Raw genomic sequence first — 11529 nt, forward strand, 5'->3', positions numbered from 1 at the left:
GAGGTGATACATTTTCTATATTCTCCACTTCACTTTCTCGATATACAGTAATTTTTTCTTTTAAAGGCAATAGTTTTATTCGAAGGTAAGGAATTTCTTTACAGCCAGGGGGCAGCAAACGATTGCTTTTCAACTATGTATAGGGCAAATGAAAAAATGCAGATAGCTTTTTAAACTGCTTAATTGTGGTTAATAAGCCCCCAAATAAGAAAATGGAAGTCTTTCCTGGGCTTTTCTTTATGCTTTTAGAATAAAATTAATTACTTTCATGTTAAAGGAACATTTTAAAATAATTACTTTAAAGTAATAAATTTATATAAAGACTGATCACCATCTTGATCTGAATCTTGATCTAAATATCAGCATCTCTAATATGTTTCCACTTTGATTTCATGTTTTTAAATGCCAGAATATGTGTATTCATTACAAATATTTTAATTGCTGTTTTCACAAGAGAATGAAATAAAATTAGAAATGGAATTTAAAATTTATGTCTAAAGATATTTTTTAAAGATTCAGAAAGGAAGAAAGTGGTGTGGAAACATGACCACCAACTTAAATATTAATTTAGGTTTTCTGCATTGTAAAAAGGTACAATTGCTAGATACTGTAAATGAAGATTCGAGGGTGCTTTTAGGGCTTTTTAAAGGGATAATACATAGAGTAGCAGAATGGGGCATTTGCTAGTAAATAGCAACTCAGTTATTCTTAGATAACCTAATGGGAAAACTGAGACAGATCATATTTCTACAAATCAGTGGAAAGAAATGGAATTAGGGCAGAGGATTATTACCATTCTGATTGACATGAATTTTAAAACTGAGAGGATTCATATTCATTTATTAACCATCAGGCAGATACTAATCGAAAATGAGGAATGCAGGCATTCCCCTTGGAATGACTGTGGTGTGAAAAGAAACAAGGCGGGAGACAGGACGGCCAGTGCCAAGCGGGGGTGGGTGAACGTTGCTCCGTAGACTGCTGGTCCTGCGTGAGCTCTTCCTCAGGCTGGGTTACCTGCCCGAGGCCTAGACCCCCAGCCTTACCGCTGGGAGGGGGCCCCAAAGACCCCTCTCCAAGAGCCTCCTCTCAGGAGGCCACCACCCAAGGTCGGTTTCTTTTAGTTAGAACAACCTCTTAAAAATAGTAAGCGTGCTCCGAGGGAAAACACATTATACTACCAGTTATCGTTAAGGCTTTTGGATAACTGATTTCCTCGGCTAACTTTCTTCAGAATAGGGAGCAGGATTTAGCCTTTCTCCCAGGGCTCAGGTCTTGCTTTATGAACCCCTTCCTCCTGGGGCCTTCCCTAACCTCCCCCACGTTGAGGCCACAGACACGTCTTGCTCTCGCTTGAATCCTTCCGACCCCAGCAGAGACCAAGTGGCTGGAAGAAGAGGGGAGTGGGGGGGGGCGTGTTGGGAGGAAGATGTTCCCAGAGAGTGCCGAGCAGGCAGGGCTTCGATCCCTGGAAGGAGAAGGCAGAGGACGAGGCCTGCAGGTGTAGGGTAGGGGGCCGTGAAGGAAATGTATTGTATACACTTCAAGATATTGTTAAAAGGTGGTTGTTTGGAGAGGTGAGAGAAAATAATTATCTGGACTTCTCCGGGTTCTAAATTAAAGCTGGATCCCACATCCATTTATAAGGCTTCATATTTGACAAAGAACTTTCCACTTCTTTTTCTCAAATAACAAACATAAGCAGAGGCCCTTTTGATATATACATTTGAGGAGCCCGAGGAAGGTTCTATGCACAGGGAAACATGATATATTTAGTATATGTCCAAACGTGTTTTATATATAATATAAACATTGTGGAATATTTATATTTATAAATTTATATCATATCCATATCCATATGCTTATATATCTACATAATATTTATATTTCCCCCATTATGGTCCTAACTCTAGTTGGCCCCGTGGGTTTGTACAGACTCTTCTCAGATTTGAGCTCCTTTAGGGACTGCGCGCCCCTCCCCACCCCCCCACCTCCCATAACCCCAGCCCAACCTGCCCCTGCCTGCTGAGATTTTCCAACTATACTGTTGCTGTGGAATCTAAACTGCTGTGGAATCATGTTTGTATCTCTCGTCCAACTCTTAAAACAGTCTACTGGATATTAGTTTTAGTACATTTGTATTGTCAGCTTCCTTACATGATTTTAAGCTCTTTGAGCTTCTTCATCTTCATATCCTCTGCAGTGCTCAGCACTGCATGTGGCAGTGTTCCTGCATCTATGCCTTTGTACTTGCTGCCCCCTTTGCCAGGAGTGCCAGATATCTGCTTGGCTAGCTCCTTCACTTCCTTTAGAGCTTGCCTCAAATACACCTTGTCAGTGCCTAAAATCCTCCTGCCCCACTGCATTTTGTAGCTCACTTTCTTACTTTATTTTTTCTCTTTAGTACAAAATACATCTAGTATTCTATATATTTTGCTCATTAATCTGGTTCATTTTCCGTCTAAATTGCATGTTCCATGAGGACAGAGATTTTCGTCTATTTTGTTTAGAACTGTATCCCCAGTGCTTAGCACACAGTAGGTGTCCAATAAGTATTTAGCAAATAAAGGAATAATAAATAGCAGCATTAAATAAATGCAGTAGAAATGAATCAGAGTATACAGGCATTGGATCTGAGCCTAGAACTGATGTCAAGGGAAATGAATGATTTTTTCCAACATGTGTAGAAGGGCATTAGCTAAATTAATTCACAGTTACCTGGATCTGTTAAGTTTATGAAATGCCAACTAATTGTTTCATTAATGTTTCATATATATGTATATATATATATAAAACTAAAAAAATAAAGAGTGGGTATATAAAGCTATCCAACATATTTTTACAGACCAAAGGGAAACATAGGTCTTTGTCTCCTGGATTGTCAGAGAAATGATTATGCTTCTAAGACATCTGTTCATCTCATCATTTTTGTTTCCTCCTGTGGTTTATGCAATTGAGCCCAATGGTACGTATTTGTTTACATAATATGGCATATGGTATTGGTCAGTTCTGACCATAGAAATGTCCTGAAGATTTTCAGTAACACTGGGCCTCACAATGTATGGTTTTGTCATTGAAAAATTAGATTTTTATTCTGGTAAACAAATGAGTACTGAGCAATTTGACAGGAATTTTGAATAAAGATATTTAGATTTCTCACCCCACTGTACAATACTGAATTGCGAGATTTAGTGAGCTAATACTAAATAAGTAGTTTTTTCACTCATGAAAGGTAAGCCTAGATCTGGGCCAATTTGGGGAACTTGACATTCCAGAATGAAACTTGGAAAATACTGGGACTTTTAGAACAATTTGTGAAAAAAATTCACTATTCTTTTGAATGCAGACATTTTCCAGAAAGCATTGCCCTTGAAAAGCTTTGAAATTTTATCTTGGAGAACAGAAAAAAATTTTGAGAAATATGATTACCCTTATGAACATTGTTTGATTTTGCTTCTAGGACAAGACTTTATCTTATAATCCTGATCTGCTTTATTTAGTTAATTTCCCTCAGTTTTAATTAGAATTCTTGATTTTGTCAAATATTTATAAAGTGGACTTAGTAAGGAGAGACTTTATTTGCAAGGATTATTGCAAAGGGGGGAAGGGTCCATTGCAATGTTGTGAGGGGGCTACTGCCGTAGAGAGAACCAGTGACCGTGAGATCTGCAGTGTCTTAAGAGTTAGACAAAAGGGCTTTTATAAGAGGAGTGGACAAAGCTAGAAAGAGCCTGGTATGGGGAAGTGGGATGGAAGGATGGCATACAGGACAGTAGATCAGAGAATGTTTTATCTTGACACCAGCCTCTTCTCCAGGAGGACCCATAAATAGGAGCTGTATGCTGTCTCAGGCTGAGAGTGGGCTCAAGTTCAGGGACCTGAAAAAGGAGAGGAGCTTAACCAAAGTTTGGTTACCAAACATTTTATTCCCATTTGTCAGTGGGGACAAGGGATTGAGCTAATCATTTGTGAAGCAAGGGCTGGCCTTGCCATAGGTAAACAAGGGGCATATATGAGTCTCATCTAAGTTGAATCATATGGGAAGGGTGGTTCTAAGCTGTTTTCCAGAACACAAAAGAGTGGGAGAATTCCTGTAACCTTCGCTGTTTGCCAGGAGCACAGGGCTCAGGTTAAATTCAACATCGTCAGCCTGTCTACCTAGAATGATTTTGGACAGTACTCTGGCCTTGTTCTGTTTTCTTTATAAAAAGATTACAGTGAAAATAATCTCCTGGTTACTAATTTTGACATTTCAAATTTCCTCTCCAGGATGTTCCTGGGGGAGAAAATGTGAATATATAAAATATCTCATTAAAATAAAAAGGCGCGTTTGAAGCTTTTTACTTGCAGATGAAGTATGTATTAAAGAAAGTGATTTTCTGGTTTATATGGCAGCTGACTTGCAAAGGCATCGCATGTTTAATTTTTACAATGCGAATTGTAGGATAAAATAAATCTTCTTTAAAACATTGATTAATCAAAATTAATATTTAAAAACTTTACCATAAAGGTAAATTCCCAGGTCACCCTAAGCTACTTGCTTTACAAAAAAATTAAAGACTACTTCCTGACCCTCTGGGAAGTTGCATTCTACAATGAATGATAGTGTTATGGCAAAAAGCTGCACACAGATAGAAGGAATTAAAGATAAAAAGCTAAGTGTTTCATTTTGTTGTATTGTGTTAAAAAAGGCCATCAAAACAAAAAATTTATATTTAAATCAGTTCATTCTTTTCAGAAACATATTGGATTGGATATATCAACTGACAGATAACTGCCCAATTTATTTTCTCTTGCAGCTATGTATTTCTATTAAATTTTGATTTTCCTCAAAGTAGCTCAAAGAAAATGAGGAAAATGTATAATTTTTTTAAGCCTCTGAAATTCCAAACATATGTAAAACAAATAAAAATAGGCTGGAGGTGGGAAAACTTCTGAGGAACATTTTGTAAAAGTGGCCACCTTGCAGGAAAATTTATTCCCACTGGGCCCAGTCTATAAGGAAAGCTTGTATCCAGTCTGAGTTCTGTCACTCACCAGCTGGATGACTCCAAGGTCACCTAAATTTTCCTAGCTTCGGTTTCCTTATCTGTTACATGAAGACTAGATGGTCCATAAGGATAAGTGTAGTTTTAAAAGTTTATCGTATTGTCTTAAAGCCAGAAATTCCTTAATTTATGAAGCAATTTAAAAAATCTTGTATCATCAACAGATTTCCACCCCTAAAAGGTTTGTAGGAGATGCAATTAGGGAAGAGGGTAAGAAAGAAGGAGAAAAAAGAAAGCTATATACAGTAAAAGGCTCAGGAGAGAGATTTTCCCTGAAAAGGGCTGAGTGCTCAGGGAAAAAATAATGTTTGCTGGTAACAATTTCTCCAGGATCCTGCATTCCTCTTCACCTCACCCTGGCCATGTTTCTCTACAGGGTCATCACTTATGCCAAAGCAACTCCCCTCTTTCTGTTTTTCTTCTCTTCTTCCTTCTGTCTCTGAAGAATACTCACCCTCTCAGCAGCCAAGGCTCATCCTGGTTTCCAGAATTAGCTGCACCTATGACATACAGCCTCATCACTTTTCCCAGAGCCCTCTACAAACCATGTATAAAATGGCTTTTGTTGCTATTTCCATTTTCAGACAGTAGATGTCTCTGGTTTACTGGTAAAGAGGTCTTCCTAGTTGTCATCAGTGCTTCCAGGTCTACTATAGCAAGTTATGTATTGAACCACCTTAGAGTTAGAAATGTTTGATTTTCACTTGTTTGTAATCATATCTTCTAGGCAGTAATTTTACAAATTTATGTAAAATCCACAAACAGTGCTTCCTCGTCTTGGATATTTCTGTAGAAGAGTTATTTTCTCATTGTGATGCTGGTGGATGGGGAAAACTAGCTCCTCGTCTTAGAGATCTCATTAAATCATGCCATCTTCCATGAGGTGTTTGAGATGCTGCCTTTTGGAAAACTTGTATAATTGACAATATCTTCCAGCTAAATATTTGAAGTTCTAGTTCTAATTTTAAAAAAACACTTTTCAAGTTGTATCACCCATTTTATTTTTATGCCTCTTGTATATTTCTTTCTCTTTAAGCCATAAGACATTCTTTAGTCTTAAAAGAGTTCAGAATCAGTTTTCCAGAGACAGTTTGCCATTATCTCTTAATGCCGTGCCACTAAGGTAAAGGGAGCATTATAGAGCAGATATACACATCTCCATGCCAGATACCTAAAGTATACTTGCTGGCTTCAGAAAGATCTGCTTACCCTTTGTAAAAATTTCAAAAATGCTTTTATGAGAGGTGTCTTAAGAATTTTCATGGAAAACAAAATTATGGTGAATCTGAAGAAAATTTATCTTTTCATTAATAAATTTATAATTTTTGTAACTCTAGTGAGAAATGTTCCCAGCATACAATTTCATTTATTTCACTGAATGGATATTTAAAAACTTAAGTTCGGGAATTCCCTGGTGGTCCAGTGGTTAGGACTCTTCACTTTCACTGCTGAGGGTTCAGGTTCAATCCCTGGTCAGGGAACTAAGATCCCACAAGTCATGCTGTGTGACCAAAAACAAACAAAACAAACAAGCAAACAACCCCCATAAGTTCTTCTTTCCTTTCCTTCCTTTTTTTCCTTGGTATCTGACCAAATGCCATGTAAGACCAAAAACGTAAATGCATAAATTAAAATAAAGAGGGTTTTAACTTCCATTAAAAAGGTCTCTAAAACTCATAGTTTTTCACATCTTGATTCATATTGACTTTTCTGCAAAATGTCTTTTTAATTACAAAAGTTAATCAGTTCTTGGTGCTGTTGTTTAAGAGGGTAACCTAAATATTTTAGGAGGTAAATTAAATTTTTGATGAGCTCTGTGATTAGCATTAAAACCACTTCAAGATCTTCTATATACTCTCAAATATGATGATTTTGAACAGATTATAATTTAAAAATGATCTCTGCTATCTCTTCCAACAGTAGGGTCCTGTCATCTCACTGTTTCCCTCTTACTCTCCATTTACCTGAATGCCTACACTCTGAACACAGCCCTTCCCCGACTTGATGATGGCTTTGTGTAGCTGTCATTCTAGATTTATTGCTTAGTTTGGGAAAGAGCTGTTTCAACAGCACATGCCCTGCAGACTCTCAGAACTAGCAAAAACTGTTCATTTAAAGCGAAATATTAGTCAATACCTCACCTGCCTGTAATTCTGAAATTATGTAGGTTTTTATTTTCTGAATAAAGTTAGAAATCCAAAATGACAACAAAAATTTCTTAACTTCATCCTAACTCTGTGATATTGCTGTCTGGCAATAGCCATGGCCAAACGCACGATTTAAATTTCAGACTTAGTAAGTGCGAAATCATCTTCAAGAGCCAGAATACACAAAGCAGCAGTTGCGACAATACCCTTCTACAACACGTTAGAAAGAACATCACAAACACATTGCCAAAATTATTAATTTTCTAGAAGAAAAACACATGAAGCAAATGTTCTTGTAAAACTAATATAGTACATGCCTTGAAAATTGCTTTAACCTGCAATAACGTATTGCTGTTGAATTATACGTTCAAGACATTGGAATTCTTGTTAATTCATACTTTTAACTGTTTTGTAACTACACATACTCGAGGATACCAAATATCTTTAATTAAAAGCTGAAGTTCTGAGGACTCAGACAATTTTATGGGACCAGTCCCAGTCCTTTATACCTAAGAATGAGAAAATGAAAGGTAAGGGTGCAGGTAACATTGCCTCTTTCTCCTTCCTCTTCACGTGTCTCATAACCAGTCCCAATTTGGTAAAATAACTTCACTTAGGTGGTCTGTCCTCAAGTTCAATATCCCAAACAACCTTTCTCTCTTCCAAACTGTAGTATTGTAAATCCCCTTGTTTCTGTCTCTTCCTTCAGGTTCAAAAACCAGTGGCCATTTGGAATCTTCTCTCTCTCTGTCTTGTTTTTCTTCTAAATGCTTGTGGTCACTGGGTTCTTTCTCTGAAACATTTCCTCTTTTCAATTATTAAAATGTTTTCACTCTCTCTCCTCTTCACATCTGGATTTGACAAGTCAAAATTAGTCTATTTACAATGTTTTTTTAAATGTTTTTCTTTCATCTGCCCCAGAACTTAAGAGTTTAGACTCCATTGCTGGTAAGAGCAAATATAGATTATTGTTATTATTATCATTATTGCTGGTAGATTATAACAAAACCTACCTTGACTGGCGTGATCCTTATTACTCACCCCACAATGGCAGCACCTCTTCACTGCCTCTCCACCCCTTTCCTTCGTCATTCACCTCTTGGTCTTTTTCATGCCATCTCTGATCCAGCTTTGTTTTGCCTACTCAAATTCAGCGTATTCTTCATTCAAAATGTGGAGCAAGTCCCGGGAAAGCTGCATTGTTTCCCCAAAGAGCACCCACATGGCCCTTTCCCTAATGGAAGTTCTTTGCTGGCACTGCTAATGTGCATCCTGTGACTTTCCTCGTGTTTTTACTATGTCCTCATGTGACCACCGCAGCATCCCAAGAATATTTCAAACTCCTGAGGCTGAGAATATCATATTGATCATCTTTTTTCAAATTACCCACCATAACGGGCCCAGCCGCTCCGCGGCATGCGGGATCCTCCCAGACCGGGGCGCGAACCCAGTTCCCCTGCATCGGCAGGCGGACGCGCAACCACTGCGCCACCAGGGAAGCCCCACCATATGTTTTTTGTTGTTGTTGATAATGGCATTTGTTGTCTCCTTCAGGATTCTGATGACTGTTGCTCCAAGTGATCTTCGCCCCTGAGACCATGGTTGTTGTTCATTTGGAAATCTCTTCCTTCTTCAGAGAGAGAGGATTGGTGTGTGATTTAAAATGCTGCTTGTTCTTTTGGCTTTAAAATAAAACATTTATTTAGGTATAATTTACATACCATAAAGTGCACCTGTTTTAAGTGTACAAACCAATGAATTTTAGTGTCTCTACAGAGTTATGTAACTTCCACCACCATCTAACTTTAGAATATTTTCATCACCTCCAAAAGAAACCTTGTACCATTTTCAGTCATTCCACTATGGGTTGGCATTTAACCTACCATTGTTTTAAAATACTGAATGCATTAGAACATCTCTATTCAACAGTGTGGTTATTACTGAGGGTAAGCTATTAACTAATTTTTAATGGATTTTTTACTGTATTATGAATTTTCCCATCACTCACTAATAATTAAAGCTCCTTGATCAGGCACTCTAGTTTGAAAATTTGTTTGTTTTTTTGATGCATCAAACTCCAATGCATAAGAATATTTGGCTTTTGTGCAATGGCAGATCTTTTTTTTTTTTTGAAGAAACTGTGTCAACAGGACAACTAATTCAACCATCTTGCTTGAATTGATGAGTCAATTTAGTTTTTACAACACTGTTAAAAATGATTATTTGATCAAGAACATTTGCCATTTTATTCAAGTTTGTCAAATAATTTGAGTGTGTGGACAGTCTTATATCTGCCTTAATTAAGAATCGGTGGCAAAGAAATAGGACCTAATGCAAAAAGAATTTCAAGGGAGCACCACTTTGGAGCCTAGCCTATGTGTCTAGCTCCAAAGCTCCACGTACTTCTTAAAAACTGACAATAGAAATTTAAAATATTTTATTAAACAGATGTGTGAGGTATAGAGAGTAAAGACTACATTGATTTACAGATGGCAAATCAGGAGCTGCAGTTAATATAAGTACCGTATGTACTTGTGACCACTTCCAGTATTTGGAAACCATTAGTCAGAGTCTGACATTTTGATATTTGCTTTATTATTTCTTCATGGTTTTATGTGTAACCTGTCGATTTCACCTTCTAAATATTCCATGAATCTACTTATAGCGTCGCTCAGTTCAAGAACTTGGACTCTCTCTTGGATTTTTGTCGTACAAGCCTAACTTGTATTCCTGCTTTCCCTCTCATTCCCTTTCCCTCTCACCCCATCCCCAAGCCTGTCTCTTCACTTTGCAGCCAGAGTGATCCCTCAAGACCAAATCCACACATGTCAGCTGCCTTTGACATGCCTCTATCACAAGGAGAGCAAAGGGCAAGCCTCTTGGCACAGCATACAAGGCCCTGTGCTTCTCTGCTCTGCTTGACCTTCTTTGCTGCCCATCTCCCAGAACACTGGATATTCTAATAATGCTTTCCTGCTGGATACTTTTGCACACGCCCTAATGTTTCCTGTTTCTCTTCAAGCAGTTCATTCTGCCTGCAGTGGTTGCCCTTCCATCCTTCTTCACACAGGTAATTGGGATTCGTTTTTAAAGACAGTTCAGGTGTCGACTTTTCCGGAAAGACTTTCCTTGACCACAGATTAGGTGAAGGGTCCCTCTCGTATGCTCCCTTAGGACCCCTTGCCTACCCCCCTCACGTCACTCATTTTATCATTTTTGAAAGAATTTGGTATGTGTCCCTCACTGGTGTGCAACTTCTTCGATGGCAGGGAGCATGTTTTAATCATCTCTCTATTCCCAGTGTTTGGCAGGTAGTAGGTGCTTTATAAAGGTTTGCTGACCTGAAGTGGATTTTGTTGAATAAATGACTAAATTTCTTGGTTCACGGAACACTTCTGCTTTTTTTCGGTGCCTTCTTTCTGAACATTTGTTCATCTCAATATTGTCACTCTAATTTACAACTAAGTTTTTCTAGAACTTTTTTTCACAGTATCTTTGGGAATGGTTCAAGTCTGATCTTAGGATGAAAAATGCAAAGTAAAGGTTCTCAAACATTATTCTATATTAACTCTTCATATGTTTACATTTATTTGTTGATCAGACATTTTCCAAACTGAAAGTCAGGTTAAAAATATTAAGTATTATAATATCTACTACCTTCATTTATCAAGTACTTACTGTATGCCAACCTCTGTAAAAAAAACCCCTTCAAAATAAGTTTATTATACTTAAACATCCTAACAACAAATGCAGAAGAAATTATTATTCCCATTTTACATCCAGGGAAGCTGGGTCTCAGAGAGGTTAAGTAAGTTGCCCAAAGTCACACAGCTATACGTTGCACAGCTAGTTTTCAAACCCAGAGGTGTTAACTCCAGAGTCCATGTCTTTTCCACCTAGTCTCAGTGCTTCCCGGAAAGGCAGTTTCTAGAAGAATGAGACAGAAAGTAGGTAGTTTATGATAATAGGGAGGCAGAGAGCAGGCAACAGTCAGACACTGCTTTGAGGGGGGCAAATTGAAATAATAGCATTGAAATAATAGGTCATGACCAAAGTTAGGGTGGTAGAGCGGGTGTCCCTTGGGGGGAGAAAGGCAGGCCTCTTACATCTGGGGAGAGGATGTGGAAAGGGGGTGGGGTCTATCAAAGACACAGCATGCCGATGCTCCCATTTTTCAAGTGACTGTCCTTGATAGGAAATATTTTGGTGCTTACTACTCATCACATGAACTGGGAAAAACTGTGAATGTAGGACTCCTTCCCCTGCTCCTAAGTCCCTCCCTCCCTCCCTCCCTCCCTTCCTTCCTTCCTTCCTTCCTTCCTTCCTTCCTCCCT

At 38.2% G+C, this 11529-nt stretch overlaps 1 long non-coding RNA gene across 1 annotated transcript in view; it reads left to right on the plus strand.

Moving 5' to 3' along the window:
• Positions 1 to 2868: 2868 nt before the first annotated feature.
• LOC102984726 (uncharacterized) overlaps positions 2869 to 11529 on the plus strand; it is a 139024-nt gene continuing 130363 nt past the window's right edge. The window contains exons 1-2 of the long non-coding RNA XR_448781.4: positions 2869 to 2965; positions 8750 to 8844. This is a non-coding gene — a long non-coding RNA (uncharacterized lncRNA). The remainder of the gene's footprint in view (positions 2966 to 8749; positions 8845 to 11529) is intronic.

This window comes from Physeter macrocephalus, chromosome 15 (assembly GCF_002837175.3).
Source record: "Physeter macrocephalus isolate SW-GA chromosome 15, ASM283717v5, whole genome shotgun sequence".
NCBI classification, from domain to species: domain Eukaryota; kingdom Metazoa; phylum Chordata; class Mammalia; order Artiodactyla; family Physeteridae; genus Physeter; species Physeter macrocephalus.